At 35.3% G+C, this 21,331-nt stretch overlaps 2 long non-coding RNA genes across 2 annotated transcripts in view; one reads left to right on the top strand and one right to left on the bottom strand.

Annotated features, from left to right (window-relative positions):
* Positions 1-9,767: 9,767 nt before the first annotated feature.
* The window catches only part of LOC111091584, a 67,056-nt gene continuing 55,492 nt past the window's right edge, over positions 9,768-21,331 (bottom strand). The window contains exon 6 of the long non-coding RNA XR_005375855.1: positions 9,768-10,276. This is a non-coding gene — a long non-coding RNA (uncharacterized LOC111091584). The remainder of the gene's footprint in view (positions 10,277-21,331) is intronic.
* Positions 13,400-19,364, top strand: LOC102153834. The gene is made up of 3 exons (XR_005375858.1): positions 13,400-13,594; positions 15,695-15,725; positions 18,714-19,364. It is a non-coding gene; the product is annotated as an uncharacterized LOC102153834 (long non-coding RNA).

Raw genomic sequence — 21,331 nt, 5'->3', positions numbered from 1 at the left:
TTCTCAATACTCTGCATCCCCATTTCAAGGGAATATCAAGGAAAAATTTACTATTTCTTTTCACAGGGGAAACAAGGACAAATCCACTGAAGGCCTTGCCATTTATATAAACTGTATTTTGCTTCTTGGAAGAACATTTGTTATTCATCATATATTATATATCATTTTCTGAAATACAAGACTTCATAACCAAAGCAGTGGTGGGGGAAATTTTTTTCTATTTTTAGAACAGAAGTAATCCTGTGTTTATCAGATTTTCTGTCCATCATTCCTTTTTCTTAGTGTCTTGCAATTATTAACATTCTATTATTGTGAGGATACATAGGACCACTGAAATAATTATTTTTCATATTATTTAGTACATACTAAGGAAGAATAAAATTTTGGAGTTCTTATTTAGCTAATACGAAATAAGATTATACTACTTGATTTATACAGTACTCTTCTGAGGGAATTACAAAAAGAGAGAGAATATAAGTGGAGAAACACCTGATTAGAAAATCATTTGGGCTCTGTGAAAGTACCCAATATGTTCTTATGAGAAAAAGTGCTTTTAGCAAGCACCAGAAGTACAGTAATAAAATCTTTTTTGTAATAATCAGGAAGGATTTGACCAGAGTGCAAGCTACTTGTTACTATGAATAAATTAGGTTGTCTTTATATTCACAGAATAAGAGTTTTAAGGGGATTTATATGCCCTATCACCCAACTGCTTGATTTTATAGTCAAGGAAACTGAGCCCCAGAGCAATTGAATGATTTGCCCAGTAAAGCACCTGCAACTCTCACATATTTTATTACAGAAAATATAAAATCTTCTAGTTTTAATAATGTTTTTTGTACATATTTCCTTGTGTCCTCCACTCCACTTTCGAAATATGTATTTGATAGTGATAAAGGATTTGAAGTCTAAAACCAGAAGTTGAAAAATCTTACTGATATTCTTTTTTTATTTATGCAAACTGGAAAATCCTGAATCTCTGAAATATAAAACCCATGTAAACACAGGATAAAATAGTAACTCTGATCTTCATAAGATTTAAGATTGTTCTTTATTCAAGATTTTGCCAGATATTTTATAGATGTTTTCAATTATCTTTCTACCCATGTTTTATTTTTTTTTTCTCCTGAGGGTATAATGGGATAATATATTGAAATTGGTGTCTCTTTGTATCCAAATTCTTGTATTTTTCTATAAATGGACCTATTAAATACTATTGTTGGTATGTTTTGAATTACTATAATATATAATATTGTGGATATGTTTTGAATCTATATTTATCACATTCAATACATATTTTGCATTCTATTGGCTCACTCAATATTGTGTAATCTAAATCTAGTTTATTCATTTTATTTACTGGATAGAAATTTATTACATGATTTTACATAACTAAATTTGTCTATCCCTTTTTTCAGGAACATTTTGGTTTCTAGTTTTTTGATTATATACACTTTGCTGTAAAAACTATTCATCTACATATTGTGAAAGAAATCTTACACCAGACAGAGTACCAGACAGAGTAATACAAAGATGTTATTCAACAGTAAACAATGTGGAAGAGAGACTGAATTTAATCTCACCAAAATGAAAGTGGGAGGAATTGTAAGCATGAGGGTGAGCAAGCAGAAAAAAAATGAGTGGGAAATATCAGAAAGGGAGACAGAACATGAGAGACTTCTAACTCCGGGAAACGAACAGGGGTGGTAGAAAGGGAGGTGGGCAGGGGTGGGCGTGACTGGGTGACGGGCACTGAGGGGGGCACTTGATGGGATGAGCACTGGGTGTTATTCCATATGTTGGCAAATTGAACACCAATAAAAAAATATATATATATATATATATATATATATATATATATATATATATAAGAAAAATACTGGAGGTTGTGGAAGGTTGGTTAATGGGACATGTCCAGCACAGTGAGTCACCCTTGAGTTTCAATCTGTGTTGCTACTGGCCTTATCAAAGTTAGGTTCCCACAGAATTTTTTTTTTTCCCCACAGAAATTTTATTTACCTCTGCACCGTACAACTCCGTATTTTATGTGACAGGCTTACTTACAAGTTATGGGAAAAGAACAGTGAAAAAATAGTCAAATGTTTGCTCTTCACTGGAGCTAATGTTCTTGTGGAGATAGGCAATGAAAATAACTAAAAAGATAGTTAAGCTTCAGACGTAAATAAATTAAAAAAAAAGAATTAAGAATGGGAACCATTAGTTTTTCTTTTTTTAAAGAATGGACAGCACATTCATCATTAAGAGAATTGTATTTAAGACCTGGAAGTAGATGAGGAGCAAGCCATGTGTTTATTGAGGAGAAAGAGTTACAGATAAATTGAAGAGCAAAGACAAGACCTGAGGCAAGAATATGCCTCATGGGTTTGAGGAACACCCAGATGGACACTACAGCTAGAGCAGATTGATACACCATTTGGTAGACACTTTTAACAACTTTGACTTTTACTTTGAGAGAAATAGGGAGCCAACAAAAGTTTTGAGCAAAACAATGATAATGACACTTAGGCACTAGAAGTAATATTATGACCACTCTGTTGACAGTAGAGAAACAGTTCTTAAGAACAGGAGCAGGAAGGGAATTGGGAAAGCTATTCTAATAAGCCAGGTATAAAGGTAATGAAATAATTGTCAAATAATTTGTATTTTGAAGGTGGAGATAAAAGTATTTTGGCGAATCATAAGCCGGCTGGAGTGAGAGTGGAAAGTAAAGATGAATTAGAAATTTTGGGCCTGTCAATTAGAAACATTTTCATTTTGCATCTGTTTCTTTGAGATGGATAATTATAAAACTTTATTAGATCAAGATATGAAAAAGCTGAGTATATAGATATAATTGTAGTTTCATGGGAAACATTGTCCTTTTTATTTTATATTTGAAAATCATTTGGACAATTCTTGGCTCTAATTTTGTAAAGGAATTTTTATATGAGCTTGTTAAAGTCTGTGAAAATCCTGATGATATTTTGCTGCTGTCATTGTTTTGAATATATTAACAGTTTTACTCTCCTGGTGAGTAAAACAATAATTAATTACCTATAAATACATTATCCATATAGCAAATTTTATGTCTTTATTGCCTAAACTAGGCCTTTAAGATTAATCTCAGATAATTTCCATTTTCATTGGATTAACCTCTTTTAAAAATAATTTTAATTAAATTAAAATTGACATTCAGGTAAAAAAAAATATGTAATAACATATTTAACCAAGAAACTGGAAACTGTGACCTAAGTTCTTTTAGTCAAAACAGAGAAAATAGCTTTTAGAATCTAACATAAAAAAATTCCCAATTAAAACTATCAAAATTACACGAGAATAAGCCATTTAAATGCTTTGAATAGAAGCTCAAAGAACAGATATAATTTGATGCAATGGCCTTTAATACTTCAATGTTCCCTGGTGGCTCAAAGAAATAATTTCTACTTGACAGATGTAGTAATTAGGAAATACTGCACTTAATTATTATAATTGGGATTGGGTTAGATTTATAGATGACTTTAAATAGAGAACATAAATTAACTGGAATAGTTACAAATTGATGTAACAAAAGAAAGTCAATGAAAATATTTTAGTCTATTTCAAATAAGGCTTAAAGTTTTGAAAAAAATATAATTTCAGGATAGAAATAATTGTAAAAAATACCTAGGCTTAACATGACTAATTTTTACTCTGATTAGATAATCACTCTAATTAGCATTTATATAATTTAAAGATTCAGATCTTTATTGATCACTTTGAAATAGTATTTAATGAAATTAAATACCTGGTTGTTTTTCAGTCCCGAGGGGAAAAGATAATGAACATTTATAATTGGCTATTGCCCCAAGAGAGTTCGTCCAATATGTCCCACTGACTACAAATTGTATTTGCAAGTATCTATTCTTTTTGCCAGTAAATATGAACAAAACAAATGTCACAGAGATTTTTTTTTAAATTTTAATAATTTAAAAGCTATTAAGATACATTGAAAATAAATTAATCAACTCCTTGTACCTGCTATGAAAAGAAGTGAAGATGAGATGATTCTATGTGTGAGTTCCCACAATCTCTTTCTCATAATGTGTGTTTATGTGTTCTGTATATTATATATATCAATAATTTGAGCAGCTGCAGTACTATAGTTGATTTTCTAAAATGTTTTGTATGACCTGGGAAAAAAATCATATTCTCCAAATAATTGACTTAGTGACAGTGGGTGGGGAATGTGTTAGGAATTATGTCTAGTTGGCCAAATCCAATTGCTACACTGAATTTATTTTAATTCCTTTGTTGCTTCTTTTTTATTATCAAGGTGTATAAAATGCATATTGACTGGTAAACTTTTGGAGTCAGTAAAACAGCATACTATTTTTTTTTATTTTTTAAGATTTTATTTCTTTATTTGAAAGAGAGAGAGTGCATGCCCATGCAAGCACGCCCACGCATGAGTGGGTGGAGAGGCAGAGGGAGAGAGAAAAAGAATCTCAAGCGGACTTTCTGCTGATCACAGAGCTGAGGACCTTGAGAACATGACCTGAGCTGAAATCAAGAGTCAGATACCCTATCTACTGACTCGCCCAGATACCCCATCATATCAATTCTGTAAGTGTTTGTCCTGAGGGTCAACACTGAATGGAAATACACTTTATATTTTATTATCTATGAATGCAGGATAACAAATTATCCAATCAGACACATACAATGCAGAGAACTTACCCGACGTCAAACTTCACTACTAAATTCAATGATATGGGTCATTTTGAGCTCTAGGAAAAGCAGGGAACATTAATCTTAGGTCCTGTCTGTCCACATAAGAATGTACTTTGGACCAGATTTTTGTTATGGATCTCTCTAAATATTGCAAACAAAGTATTACTTACAGAAAGTGATGCAATTTTGGTAATCAAACATCTCCATTTTATACTCTGATAGTTATATAAGGTGACATTTTGTAGAGATGAGCAGAATGTAAATCTATACATTCCACGATTATTTACCATAGTTGATCCCAGACAGAACAGGTTCAGCCTGCTAACAGCATTCCATACTTATGCATTTTTCCACGGATTTCCCCATAATTGTGTCTGCCAGTACATCTGTCACTATAATCTTTAGCAATAATTTTCCTCCCTTCCTTCCACTCTTCTCTTTCCTTCCCCCACTTTTTCCTTCCGGCCTTTGATTCTTGGATTTCCACAGGAAAAGTAGGAGTTAGATTTCAAGTGTTACTGCCATTACTTTCTTTCCAACATGCAAAGAAAAATAACCACCTAAAGAAAGGATGACAAGTCTTCTGAAATCTCCCCAAGTCATATCAGATGTGCCAAGCACCTAATACGCCTCCTTCAAACAGTGCAGATGAGTAAGGTTCTCAAAAATTGGTTTACTGTATGGTATCACTTGTATGTGGAATTAACAAAAAATCTGACTTCATAGAAATGGAGAATAGGATGGTGGGTTGCCAGGGGCTGGGGAGAGGGAAACAGGTCAAACTTTCAGTTCTGAGGATCTCTTGTAGAACATGGTGTCTATAGTTAATAAGGAAGTATTGTACACTTGCAAGGTGTTGACAATAGATCTTAAGGGCTCTCACCACACACAAAGTTAACATTGTAAAGTGATGACCACGATCTTACTTATCTTGATCTTGGTAATCAATCCACAGTGTAAACGTACATCCAATCATCACGTTATACACCTTAGGTATATGTAATCATATCTGTCAAGTGTTCTTCAAATAATAAGTTCGAGGAAAAAAGAAAAAAAAATTGTTTCCAGAATCACTTTTGAATGTGAAATTTTTAAAGACATTATCTCACTCTAGATTAGAAAAGGATACAAATTGAATGAGCACTAGATCGCAGGCAATGAGCCCAAATCCTGCTTCCGTATTCCTTGTAAGAAATTACACTAATTTTCAAAAGGAAAATAAAAAGAGTATGAGGGGACATATTTATTTATTTATATATTTTAGATTTTTATTTATTTATGATAGTCACACACACACAGAGAGAGAAAGAGAGAGAGAGGCAGAGACACAGGCAGAGGGAGAAGCAGGCTCCATGCACCGGGAGCCCGACATGGGATTTGATCCCGGGTCTCCAGGATCGTGCCCTGGGCCAAAGGCAGGCGCCAAAGTGCTGTGCCACCCAGGGATCCCGAGGGGGCATATTTATGATATAAGAAAATTATAGAAGATGCGAGATTTTTAGCTTCTTTGTATGTAGTCTTTGGGGGAAAGACAAAAGTTGCTTCAGATTTTCCGAATCAAGGAATCATTGGTAAAATCCACCTGTGTAAGATTACTTTTTTTTTTTTTAACAAAAAAGACAAGTAAAGATTGTATATTTATTTTAAATAACATTAATTCCATTTAGGATTTAAGTCTCTTTTAAACTGAAGAACAAAAGATAGTCATGTGGGATGGTACCATTGACCACTGATCAGTTGATTGATTTCCTTGAAATTGAAACACCCATGGAAAGTGAAATAAGCCAGCAAAAAGAATTGTGGTGTAATAAATATAAGATAAATATACTCACAGAATGATTTATCTTACCATAAATTTAATGAGATGGTAGAAATTGGGCAGCATCTGTCATAGGGAAAAAAAAAAAGAAAATTGGAAGTTAACATCATAGTTATTCTAGAATTCGATATTTATTTTCTAGATTTAGGAGCAAATTTCATACGTGGAAATGGTTTAAATGAAAATTGAATGTGAAAGTAAGTGTCCTTTCATTTTTATCACAAGTACCTCTGTTCTATTCCTTATCTTTCCTCCTATGAAATCTGCTGCTTCACATGTCAGTCACACTTCGAGAAAAATTAAATTTCATTTTAACCTTACTGAACTGTTTAATCAGTTTTATTATGCCTACAAGAATTCATCTTTAAATAACTTGTCAAAACCTCTTGCAGAAGAATTGAAGAAGAGTAGCATCTGATTAAAATGCTGGGTAAAAATATTGTCAAATAAGTAAGTTCTAGAGGCGCCTGGGTGGCTCAGTCGGTGAGGCGTCTGCCTTCGGCTCAGTTCATGATCCGGGGGTCCTGGGATCGAGCCCCACGTTGGGCTCGCTGCCCAGCGAGGAGCCCGCTTCTCCCTCTGCCTCTGCTTCCAGCTCCCCCGGCTTGTGTGCTTTCTCTCTCTCAGATAAACAAATAAAATCTTCTTAAAAAATAAATAAATAAATAAATAAATAAATAAATAAATAATAAATAAATAAATAAATAAATAACTTCTTTCCTGAATGACATAGTATATCTTCCCTTCAATTCTTTATCCATATGAATTCTGCCTTGTTCTTAATATAACATGTTGTGTTGTTCTGTTTCTACTATATTATAGATTGCATTTCATAATTTAATGATTCCGATCATTCCATGTAGCTGATGGGTGATCATTGATTTCTGGTAACCTCCTTCCCATAATAATAGAAGAATTGTTCCTCCTCATGTCCTCTGCTGCGTTGTCCTTTGTATTCAAGTAGACTGTGGCGGAATTATTGTCTCTCTCACCTGTATCGTTAATTTCCTGTGTATATTCCATCTTTTTCTTTTCTTTCTTTCTTTTTTTTTTTTTTTGACACACAGATGCCTTAAAAACAACCATCATTAAAAGAAAAGAAAAGAAAAAGCCTCTCCCACCCCACTCTCCATGTTACCTGTATCTTGAATCATCTCACATCGCAAAGCGTCACACTTGCTGTTTCCACCGCACACGACTCATTCTTCCTGAAAGCTATTCCTCTCGGGCTTATTAAAGCCTCCAACGGCAAGTACGAGGCCGAAGTCAGTGAGTAATGATTCCTCCTCCTCCCACTCGGTCCCTCAACGGTATTCGGTGTGGTTGGCATCTCCCTACTTCTCTTGGGGGGCTTTGCTGTCTAAACCCCCTGGACGCCACACTCATTCCTCCATCCCCTTATCATCTGGGCCATCTCAGCCTCCCCGGCGCCCCCCCAGATCTCCAGATGTCGGCCTGCCCAGTGCTCCATCCCCAGCCCGCCCTTAGAGGTGCCATCTCGCTGTCAGGACTGCAGTAAGATGAGCAGGTGGATGAATTTCTGGTCCGCAGCCCTCGCCAGGAACGCTCCCCCGAGCTGAGATGTTCCGTGTCCAGGGAACATGACGTTGCCGCATGTGACGTCAGGCTCCTCCCCCCCTCCCATTGCCCGTTCGAATGAACCAACCACCCAGTGACTTCTGCATTTAAATATTTAAATAGTTCTTGATGTCACAGGACACGACGTTGTAGGATGTGACGTCAGGCTCCTCCCTTCTCCAATTGGCCCGTTCTAATGAACGAACCACCCCGTGACACACGACACACTCAAGGCTACGAAACAAAGGTGCGGAGACAGATTCAAACTGAAACGAATACTCGGTTGACGACGTAGTGGGTGTGACCCCGAAGCGGAAGTGATGTCACAGGACACGACGTTGCCAGATGTGACGTCAGGCTCCTCCCGCTTCTCCGGTTGGCCCGTTCGAACGAACGAACCACCCAGTGACTTCTGCATTTAAATATTTAAATAGTTCTTGATGTCACAGGCACGACGTTGCCAGATGTGACGTCAGGCTCCTCCCCCCTCTCCCATTGGCCCGTTCGAATGAACGAACCACCCAGTGACACACTGAAGGCTATGAGAAAAAGGCGCAGAGACAGATTCAAACTGAAATGAATACGGTTGACGTCGTATGGGGTGTGACCTGAGAGCGGAAGTGATGTCACAGGACACGACGTTGCTGGATGTGACGTCAGGCTCCTCCCCCCTCTCCCATTCGCCCATTCGAATGAACCAACCACCCAGTGACTTCTGCATTTAAGTATTTAAATAGTTCTTCAGTTGCCAAATCAGAGCTCTTGCCGTATTTACCTCCCTCAAATTGCTCCTTCCGGATCCCTCCTCACTAACTGGTTCCAGCTCTGTTTTGAGGGCTCACGGCACCCGGCCCCAAGAAGCACCCATCGGGAAACAGCAGAAGTGGTGTGTGTGGCTCAGGAAGTAAGCGGGGGTACTTTCTGTAAAGAATTCTGAAATGTCACACACACACACAAAAATACCTAAAATCTTAACCATGCAATGGGAAACCTAAATAATGTCTGTGGAAAAAAAAAAAAAAAAAAAAAAGATTGGCTCTAAATTCTAAAATATCTTCCCTGATCACCATCGCTTGTGAATATATGTCAATTAAAGTGAGGACTTTTTTTTTTTTTTCTTTCCACTCGCCCTGTGATAGGCCCCTGGTTGCATCTAGAAGGTGATGGGGGTGACTCCCTGACACACAGACTCTGCTTTCCTTGCTCCTCTGAGGGCAGGCGGTGCCCTGGCTCCGTGTGGCCTGTGGCTGTTTGCATCTGTGCCTCTAAGCCCTGTGGCACGACATATCCTTGCCTGTGAGCAGAATATTCAAAATAAACAGAAAATAAAAATAAAAATAAAAATAAAAGTCTTTGATTACACACTTTGGAAATTCTGTAGGGACGTTTGGGCTGTCTATTCTCGTTCAGGATTTGAAACAGGGAGATGGTTCAAAGCGTTATTTTGCCTGCTAAGTGTAGATTCTGGTTCCCATGAGAGAACAGCCTTCCTGAATGTAAATACCACCTTTAAAACTAAAAGGCAAAAAAAATAAAATAATAATAATAATAATAATAATAAATAAAAAACTGAAAGGCATTCTTCTTGATGATGGTCACTTATATCTTAAAGCTAAATGATGAGTCGAGAAGGTGGTCATTATTACTCAGTATCCTGTAATTATTTTTCAAGACAATTGTGTTGTAGGGAGTAGAAGTCACTGGAAGTGATGCTCAAGGGGTTTCTCAGGCTGTGCCCCCTTCGGAGCAGCCTCTGAGGAAGCAAGAGGTTGGAAGAGGGTGGAAAGAACACGTGGTTTCAGTTGTCACTAGTCCCCGTTAATAATGTTAAGGGCTTCTCTTCTCACCTTGGTTCTGCTCTCCTCTCAATGTTGGTTTCAGCCTGTGGTTGGTTTATTGTCAAGTAGCCATAGAAGATGGATGCAAGCAAGTCCAGCTTTGAATGTTTTGGTAGCTTATCCTTCTGGTTATGAGAAAGACCATCTCCCCCCCCCACACACACACACCACCACATATATATGAACTGTAGGGGATCATTCTCATTGGCTCAGTCCAATCTTCAAGCCAATAATCCTGACCACACAGATGGGGTGCTCTTGTACATGATGGATCTTCCTCCATTTATGATGGGGTTGTGTTCCAGTAAACCCATTTTAACTTGAAAAAATCCTAAGGGAAAAAAATACATTTAATGTATTTTTCAAGGTATACTTAACCTACCAAACATCATAGCTTAAACTAGTCTACTTCAAGTGTGCTCAGAACACACCTGTATTAGCCTACAGGTAAGCAAAACCATGTAGCACAAATCCCATTTGATAACAAAATGCTGAATAGCTCATGTAATTTATTGAATATTGTGCTGAAAGTAAAAAACAGAATGGTTGTAGGAGTACAGAATGGTTGGAGGGGTACAGAGTGGTTGGAGGGTACAGAACAGTTGTATATATATTGGCTATTTACCCTCGTGATCGTGTGGCTGCCTGGGAGCTGTGGCTCACTGCCTGGCATCAACAGAGAGGATCCCACTGCAGATCACTAGCCCAGGAAAAAGTACAAATTCAAAATTTGAAGTAGGGTTTCTACCGAATGTGTATTTTTTTTTTTTTTGCAACATCGTGAGGTGGAAAAACTGTAAATTAAGCCATCATAAATCAGAAACCATTTATAGTTTGAATTAAGTCTCTGCTCCTTTTGTTTGCAGATTCTCTGTGATAGACTTAGTATAGTCACACTGATTGTTTTAAGATTAATTCCCAAAAGAAAATTAAAAAAAATCTCATCACAACTATGTGATAAAATAAGGGAAGACGGGAAATAAAATACAAAATGTGGCCCATTATAAACATAGGAATTATACACTTTTTTCTATTTCTTTTTCTTGGATATTTATTCAGGAAACACTCAAGAATATCTTTATGAGATCAATGCACACGCATTTCCCTACATTTATTAATATTGCCATATTGTTTTCCTAAAGGAATGAACATTTTGCAGGACAGGGAATAGTTGAATAAACTACTTTTACAATAATTTCACCATTGTTACTAGCATTATTTTCCATTTTTCACAAATTTGAGTATAGTAAATTATAATTTATTTTTTAGTACTGTGATGTAAAACATTTTTAGTAGAGTCACTCCTAGTGTGGTCGAACATTGTTTTATACATATTATTCTTGCACTATTATTTCTTATGTGAACTGCTCCTTTATGCCTCTCATCCATTCAACTATTTTGAAGATTACTAGGTTTTATATTCTAAAAACAAATGTACTTCCTCATTCTTCTGTGTCTTTTTAATTGATTAATTATTTTTCAGAAATGATCAGATACAAAGTAACTACTAATTGAACTACTACTGAGAATATACAGTGAAGAAGAACATCTGGTCACACTTTTCCTGGAGTTAATTTTATTAAGTCTACTTAACATTTCTCAGAAGTATAAACAGTGTTCTGTTTCTCAGAAGTATAAACAGTGTTCATAGTCAACCATGCAAATATTTCTTTTCTACATTTTTAAAATATTTGTATTTCATAATTTTAAAAAATCTGAAAAAAACAAAAAACGAAAATGAAAAATTATCTGTAATATTCAATGTTTCTAGGATTTCTCCTCTGAGAGAGAACTTCACAGGCATTAATATATTTTAATAGCCTTTTTTTTATTAGCCTACTGTTTATTTTTTGTTTTTTTTAAATATTATTTGCGGAACTTTTGAAACCTATTTTTCAGAAGCATTTTAATATATGCATTTTCAGGCTATCAACTTATTTAACTGGTATTGATATTCTATTGTACCAAATTTATTTATTTATTTATTTATTTATTTATTTATTTATTTATTTGACAGAAAGCGCACAAGCAGGGGAGTAGCAGAGAGACAGAGAAGCTGACTTCCCCCTGAGCAGGGAGCTGATGAAGGGCTCGATCCGGGGACCCTGGGATCATGACCTGAGCCATGAGTGAGGCAGACACTCAACCACTGAGCCACACAGGTGTCCCCTGTACTGAAATTATTGATCAAATTAGTGAAACTCACAAGGAAGGATATGAAGTATTTTTTTTCTCCAAGAACATTATACGCCTTTCCATTATGAAAATTTTATTTTTTAAAGGTTTTATTTATTCATGAGAGACAGAAAGAGGCAGAGACACAGGCAGAGGGAGAAGCAGGCTCCCCGCAGGGAGCCTGATGTGGGACTCGATCCCAGGACCCCAGGATCACGACCTGAGCCCAAAGGCAGACGCTCAACCACTGAGCCACGCAGGGGTCCCCATTATGAAAATTTCAAATTCTATTAAAGATAAAGATATATATTTTATTTTGTTACTTTTTGGTATTTTTGATAATTTTTATTTTATTTTGGTAGTAGTTTATTTTGGTAATAGACAGTTATTCTGTATACTGATTCTTTAACATTTCTCCATCAATGTAAATACGAAAGCTCCAAGTTTTTTGTCCATTTATTTGTTTTTTTGTTCTAACACAGTTACAATTAAGGAACAGCCATCATCATTCATATTTTAAAAATATTTTCAAACAAAAATCACATGCAATTTAACTAAATCTTGCTGTCTTAATTTTTATTTTATGATAGAATAAGTTTTGTATTTAAGTTAGAAATAATGTTTTTTGGACAAGATTATTTTATGTGACAAATGACTATAAGATATATTACATATTTTACTTGAAATTACCATATATAACCATATATATGTATATGGTTTTATATATATACTCAGTTTAATAAATTGTGTTGATTTTCTGAGACATATGGAGAGTATTTTTATTAAATTATGATAACTTTTTCTCCCTATCTTATACATTATTCAGGTTGATCATACATCTTAATAAATTTAGCTCTGAATAGCTATGCACATGTATTTCCTTACATTTTGATACATTTAAAAAAAAAGCATTAAACATGCAATACTACACTTCTCAGAGAACAAGCTTTTGTGATGATACTAGATTTAATTTAAAAATCTGTACCACAGACAGCTTGGGGTTATCAGACTGACGATCTGGGTATAAGGAGTTATGCCAATTCTTCTAGTAATTCACTTTGTGACATGAGACAAATTACTTTCGCATCTAGACCCTGGGTTTCCAAATGAATATATGTATCCTGGACAATGCTTGTGTCCTATGCAGCATTCTATTGGGGTATCTAACACATCCTACTACTCAGCCACTATGACTTTGATGAAACTGTCACCTGTTCCAGAATCTAGAGTGATAATGGTAACCCAAATTGGCCAATCTAAATTCCATTTCCATGGCAACATTCACATTTTCAGTGATTGACTACGACTCAAATGAGGCCAATAGAATCAATCCTAAAAGTTTTTCTGACATTTTGAGAAGACATATCCTCTTCCTGCTGAGATTTTGAAGGGGGTAGAATTTTAGGTTAACCCTGTTAGGCATCTTTGTCTGGGAATAAAGCCAACAGAGAGGAAAACGATTTGGAGAGAAACAGTTAAGAAATAATACAAGACTCTTTATTGTAAATAGTCTATGCCTAGTTGTTATATTCCATTATGAATTCATTGATCTTTTTCCAAACTCTTACACTGTAGCCAACCTATGCTTGCAATTTAAAAACAAGGGTAGTTCTGACATATCGATTGTTTTCACTTATAGTTATGTGTAAAACCGAAATGAACAAGAAAAATATATTGCCAAATCTTTGCTTATCACAGATTTGAATCACTTCTTTACTGAATTACATGTAATTTTTGAATATCAGAAGAAATTCATCGCCTTTTTTTCTATTTACAATGTAATGGCTAAAGATATGATATACTTTTAAGTTTAATTTATCCTATTAATATTTTCTGCATTACTCTAGCCAATCAACATAATAATGACTGAAGTCTCAATTTGTACTATTGGCCAGTTTCTGTTTTATAAACTTACAAATTTCTACTATGGCTTATTTTATTGGTGACATCTCAATGATGTCATATTGGTGACACTGTGAAAAAATCTATATTTCCACCCTATGTACACACACACAAAAAAGATTCAAACAATCTCAAGAGTACAGGTTATAGAAAATTTAGTAAGATGATTAGGAAATTATGAACTTTGAATATGTATTATTTTTGTGTTTAATATGACATACTTAAGTCTAAATTAAATCAATTTTAAATAATGGTTGCATTTAACAACTTTAACAATTTGCTTGCAAACATCTTAAAAATTTAACCATTTCCACATTAGGACTTCAATCTTTGAGTCACAGTTTTTGGATTTAAAGTAGATAGTCTTGAGTACAAATGAGATGATTTGTGCCAAATGGAAAAGAAAACTGTGATTCTTTTGAAAACAAAAAGCCTCCTTGGTACCATTAACCTCAGGAAGGTATTCAACTTCACTGAACATCAATTCCCTTAAAAATAAAATAGGATTGATAAGAGACTCTTCTTTATAGGGTTATTTTAAGAACTAAATGAGACTTAGGAATCTCTTAGCCCAATTCATGGACATAAAAAATTGAGTAATACTATCTATTGCATTACTATAGTTATTAAATCATTACTTTTCTTTCCTAGAGTTGAAGGCTTTAGTTCCTGAGGTTATATCTCCCCTTACTTTTGCTCATAATGTAGAATAGAAGTTTCAGCCACTCAATTTGTCTTGGCAAACTTGTGTCCTCTTGATGGATTCACTTGTCATGCTTCTGTGATATGCTGTTACCTGGCTGAAATTTATTTCACGTTTTTTAAACTCTAGCCAGCTTCTCCTAATTCTTAACTCTCTGGACCCTCCAAACATGTGGATAATCCTCAGGATCTCCAATGTGCTTCCTTTCACATATTATCTATTGCTTAATCACTTACCCACAATTATCTCCATGATAGGTTCTATCAGTGAGTTTAGGAGTTTAGGTATCGCAACATAGCTCTACTACTGAGGGCCAAGGAAATAAATACATAATGTACACTCTTTTTGAAATGCAAATCATCATTATCACTCTTCTTGGGAGCACTGTTTTTGGTAAGTCGGGAGTTTGCTGGTCCATTCATCATGGAGAGTTATTCAAACAGGGAACCTGCTCTTCCATGGTGTGCCAGTTAATCCTTGGATGAAATCAATCAGGAGAGTTTTCAATGAATGTCCGCTTTCTTCCAATTCCAGTTAAAACTAGGTAAACTGATTTTAAACCTGTACCATTTTCTCAACTGTAATTTTAAACACAAGTTTTTACAAAATATAATTACTAAAATGGTGTCTATTCTTCATTATAATGCCTACATACAGTTTTTAAAATGTAGTGTTAAATTGTTACATGCTTTTTCATTAGCTCAAATCTATATTGAAGCTTATAGTCTTAGATTCCCTAATAGAACATCATTCACTTTTTAAGACTCCTTACTCAAGTAATTTTAGACTCCTCTATGTGGAATTATAATGATTAAAGACCTTCATTCTGACATGATCTTGATTCACTCATAATATAGTGTTTCTTAGTTTCAATATTCCTTTCTGAATCTTCAGTTTATTTTTGCCAGTGGAATTAAACCATATTTTAAGTAAATTTTCCTTCATAAACTGAAGTTTTATTACTTGTAGAATGTGCTGGAACAACGGTCAACTGAAGCAGGTAAGAAGCTTTAGGTTATATTACAAGGGTTATAAAGCTAGGAATAAACATTATTTCTGCCACATGAAAGGGCCATGACTTCAAGGTAGTCTCTTTTTTTATCAATGCATTTTCATTTTTCTTTATTATATATCCATATCTACCTATCAGAATTATAAAATATATAAAGTAAAATGATAAAAATAATGTATACGATACAAACTAAATGAAATTAAAAATGCTTGGCCCACAAGAATTGCATAGTGAATGTAATTAAATTGTTGTTTGGGATGACATCATAAATATAAGATAACTTACTTATTAACTGAACATTTAATGACAGCCTAAAACGCCCCAAATACAAGCCTAGACATTGGGTATATAATGGTGAATGGAATAAGTCATAATCTCTGTCCCCATGGAGTTAACTTATAAAAAGGTGACTAATGATCCATAATTCTTATAAACTTAATATAATGCATCTTATTGTACACTAAGATAAGAGATATGCTTAAGTTTCTTATGGGAAAAACAATGAGAGAAAGCTGGATGTTTATCAAAATCCAGGAACTATAGGTGAAAGTCATAGCAGCACAGAGCTAGATACTTTTCTTTGAAAGCCTCAGCAAATACAATGGAGGCAAAGAAATTTCAGACCTTTGAGATGAGTCTTAGTCTTCTGGGGGACAGAGTTGACATTTGTGTAAGACGGAGCTAATGTTGGCAGGCCAGGCTACTTTGAAATGTACTGATGAGCTCTAGCATGGAATTAGTGTGGAGAACGCTAATATTATTTCCCAGTATGTTATAAAAAGTACAGAAATTTCTAACTGCTTTTAGACACAGAAAACCCCACAGATAAAGATTTGGGCATTTTGGTAGATTATTTATCAAAATAGTCACTCTCCCTTCCCTCCTCCATAGAAAGATTATTTTACCAGTTTGTTCAGTCATACATCTTGCTGAAGGTGATGGGATGTTAGCAGATATGAGATGAGCCAAGGCTTAAAGTGTGCTTGTGGGGTTGAACTGATCTTTTGCAAACCTACCGTATCAACGAGAAAGTAATAGGCCTCAGGTAGCTGCACCTCCCTCAGTCCAGCACTAGAATAAATTCATCCTGAGCATATCGGAATGAAATGCACGGCTAACTATGCAGCTGGAGACAGAGCCACTCAAGCAAGCCCAGCCTGTGTCTACTAACCCCTTAGTAGACACACGGCTATGATAACTAGAAAAAAAATGTTGCTTTAAGTCACTGAGTTAATTATTGTAATATCTACAATATTATACCTAATAAATAGACAAATTAGTAACAAAAAGGGAATAGTACTTTAACAAAAAACCCAAACTACTTGGCAATAGATTTTAATGTCAGGTAGTGAAGAGAGAGAGGAGATTGCAAGCAAACCAGCCTCCTCTTCATAATTACATGAAGAAGGGGGAGGGATTGTAAGAATTTATTATCCAAATGTATGGAGAAAACTCTGCAGGGTTATCCATGAAAGTGAATTGAGAATTTAAGGTTATTATCACACATATGCAGATGGTATTAAAATATTTAACAAATGAAAGAGAACAGGTACTATCCATGTTAAATAGGTACAACGAATAAAAATGGATTTTGGTCATAAACAACTGGTATGAATGCAATGGTGTGTACTAGTTTAACACACACTTTAATTCAAGATTCTTTACTACTTAACACAAGTGGAAAGATTTATATTGATTGGAAAAAAAAAGTAAGATAGCAAGTAATTTTTTTTTTTTCAAACAGACAAGGAAATAACATTCTATTCAATGACTTTCTTCACAATAATTATTTTTCTTCCACCCCAAAACTTACAATAAGGACTCTTTCTTTCCCTACTTTTCTTCATGATGAAAAATTAGGGTTGAGACACAGCCTTCAACTACATGGTGCTAAAATATAAAATACAAACCCAGGGTCAATATTCAATCAGGATTTTTTCAGTTATTTTTGCATGTGATTCTGTAAAGGTCTGTTCTGCTCCCCTGCTGCATGTTGCATCTAAGGAAAAGAAGTGACATTTTGAATATTTGCCTGTAATATTCTCTCCTCTGTGAATGCATTTCTTATTCTTTACCTAATGAAAATCCTTTTTGAGGCACATTTTACTGGTTATTTCCATTTGCTCCACTAGATTTTCTTTTTTCTGCCTTGTTCTGTGCAAAGAGTCTGACCTCTGTTTTGTAGGATGTAAGCCCAAGTTCACACTGGTTTCTGGTTAGATTCAGTAACTGGGAGTAACAGGTAGTAGATCATATGGAGAGAGAAGTAAGATATTGAGGGAATCTTTATTTTTATTTTCCACAGCTAATTGTATTCACTCCCTCCTTCTGGAATAGTTATATTCCGATATAGGTATCCAATTCTGGTATTATGTCCCAATTTATTTACCAGAGAAACCATAAGGCTGACAGCTTGCCATGAGGTTCAGGTCAACAGAAAGTTTTCAGAACACAAACAATAGCATTACATGGCTTACAAAAAGAAAAAAAAAAAAAAGAAAGACAGAAAGAAAAGAAAGAAAGAAAGAAACTTTAGAAAATAAATGATAGTTGAGGTATTCCTGGCACATAGGAGACATACATGGAGTCTCAGGGATGATCCTTCCAATAGGACAAACAGAATAGGAGTCCATTCTGTTGCTAGGATTTTGAAGTAATGCAACACTACCTATCTGTTTTAAATAATCTCCATTTGAAAAGTGTCTCTGGGGCTACTGCTGGATCCCTGTAAAAGGTTTATGAATGCTTTGTGGGATGCCAAGTGACTATGGAAACAAAGAGATATGAACTTTGAGTTACCATATTTGCTAAATGATAGAATGGGATGCAGACAATTGCATTCTATTCTTAAACAGAAGTAATATGAAGGAAACTGATTAATTTTGCCTGAAATAAACAAAGAAATTTAATGAAGAGCAAACATAGACTCTCATAGTTCTTCCACCATGTTGTTATCTCTCCCTTAACACAATCCAGTGGCTTCATGAAGAATTCCCTATGACTTGTTGATTTGAAAAGATGAATTTCCAGCCTACTTTACAGATGGAGATGGCACTCAACAACAACCACAACAAATGGCCCCGCATTTTAGCTGCTGTCAGGATGTCTCCGAAAGATAATGGTGAAAAAAATATATCTTTCCAGTTAACAGATCTATGGGCAATACATCTTGTTGTCTCCTTCAACATGAGTGTGAAACTGTACTAATTAAGGCACACTTTCTAATGGGTTGGCTAGCTGGTAGGGAAATTGGAATTAAATTAGGTTGGCCTCGAAGTCTTGAAGTGAAGTAAGGTTCAACTTCTTGTAATGAGCACAAATCTGAAGGTACCTGGGTCCTATAGAAATACCCGTTAAATGCCATCTATGAGTCTCTTCATAATCAGAGAGAAAAGACAGTCTCCTTTGAAGTTGTTCTGCCTCTTTCCAGACTCCAGAGTTTACTCAATGACCCAAAGTATAATGGTAAAAATGGTGTATATTAATGTGCTTAATTACATTGTTATTTTACCAAGACCGCCTTGCTGTTACCATATCTGAATGTTCACAATGCTGACATGGGAGGCTCCGTTACTCAGAGAGACCAGTCCCCCACCAGAATGTAGATTGATTGCTTTGGACACGTGACGGGAGATGACAGCAAAGTTACATCAAAGAAATAGAATCCTGATTCTAGATAGATTTTGTTCTTGCCTGGGCAAAAAGCATGCCTACCAGCATACAATTTCTGGGCTTATACAATATGTAATAATATGCATGATATTCCATAAAACATTGCCTTTATTAAGGAATTAATTATACAGTGGAGTACATAAGAGGTAAGTGATGGTAGTAGGCTCACACACAGAACTGAGAAATTTTACCATATGCCATGTCACTTAAAGAAACTGACCTGATAGGACGACCAGTGCCTTACAGACATTAATTTTTGTCACTGAGTGGGAAAGCTCCTGGAATTTGGGGTCTGATCTATATCTTAAGATCTGATCTGTATCTTAAACCAGCCACCAGTCTATTGTGTGTTTTTCCACATAGCCAGAATAGAAGGGTCTAGAAACCAAGACTTGGAGGCAAAGCGTAGCTTATTTTAGTATTTGATGTAAAAGCCCACTTCTAAAGAAATTTTGTTTACTATACACACTACTTTGCAATTAGTAGATGTGGAGGCCTATTGGCCGAAATAGGGACTTTTCCACTAAGGAACACTGCCATGGTTCTACTGAATTCTAAAGTGCAAGCTCCTGTTGGGTTGTTCTTTTGTTTCATGGCTTTAACATCTCTCCAGACATCATTAACCTTCAATAACCCCTTCCTTCCTCTGGTTCCTCTATTTCTAGATGTGATAACAACTCCTTGATGTTTACAGACCCTAGGGACTTCATTTGCTTGTTAGATACCTCAACTACTATAAATAATCTCTCATTAAATTCCCTTCAGTTAAAGTCCTTGTGTGTCCTGTTTCCTGCCAGTATTGTGCCTGCAACATGCACCAATGAAATTCCCCCTAAATATTCCCTTCATTTTTTTCCAATTTTCTTTCCTTTAGTCCTTGTCTAATCTCTACCTGCATTAAAATGTCCCAGAAAGAAGTGATTTTATTCCTTGCTATAGATGACATTTTATTTGTCTCATTTAAATTGCATGACATTTTAATTAGGCATTAAAATCATACTCTTAAAAAATGACAGTGAACCAGGGATTTTTTATCCCTCTGGATAACAGAACTGTTTCAGCCTATTGGAATTTTAACTTAGAGGGATTTCTCTTCCGAAACATCTTTCCTTATACACTTCTACTAACCAAGGTCACTGAGCTACTTCAATTTCTTTGGGTTAGTGAACATGAAATCTAGAAGGGATTTTAGAGTCTAACCAAATCCAGTTTCCTTATTTGATCAGCCAAGAAACCAAAGAAGGCTAAGTGTGAAGTGACTTGTGTGAAGTGAGTAAGTGTGAAGTGCTTGGAATGCAAAGCCAGGTTGGGTTCCTGACTCCCAATGTATCAATGACCTATTACTTCTGGAAAAGATACCTTACTTCTTAGATAAAAATGGTACTACTAAAAATAAAGTACATATTTCTTTATATGTAAAAATGAATGTAAATGCATTTACAAGGGCCATGCTCTGGAAAGTTATAGGTATAATCATACAGATACAAATAAACACAAGGATTAAGTGATCTGCTAAGCAGGAAGGATGGGCTTTCATTAAAGGATGGAACTTCTGAGTAGGAATGATGTCTTCCTGTCTTATTGCACTAACTGTAGTTCTCTAGATCAAAGAAACTACCAGTATCCCTATTCTGGAACGGCCAATAGACTCTCTTGTTCTTACAGCCTTTGGATTGGGTTTAACATAAAAGAATAAAACAACTGCAAATGGCCTGAAGGCAACTGCATTCATTGCCTCTCTGATTGGATTGAACTCCAGTGCCTGAGAGCTCCTAGAGACCTTGCCTAGTCTGATTTGAAAGGTGTTTTATGGAGAAATAGTAATTTCTGCCATTGCGGGGCTCGATCCATTTAATATACTTGCTTCCTTTATTTGCATCCAATTAAAAATATCTTGGATGTAAATCACGATAATTTATAAA

The sequence above is a fragment of the Canis lupus genome, chromosome 21 (assembly GCF_011100685.1).
Source record: "Canis lupus familiaris isolate Mischka breed German Shepherd chromosome 21, alternate assembly UU_Cfam_GSD_1.0, whole genome shotgun sequence".
NCBI lineage: Eukaryota > Metazoa > Chordata > Mammalia > Carnivora > Canidae > Canis > Canis lupus.
Note: the sequence above shows the minus strand (reverse complement) of the source record. Positions and strands in the feature narration are given on the sequence as shown.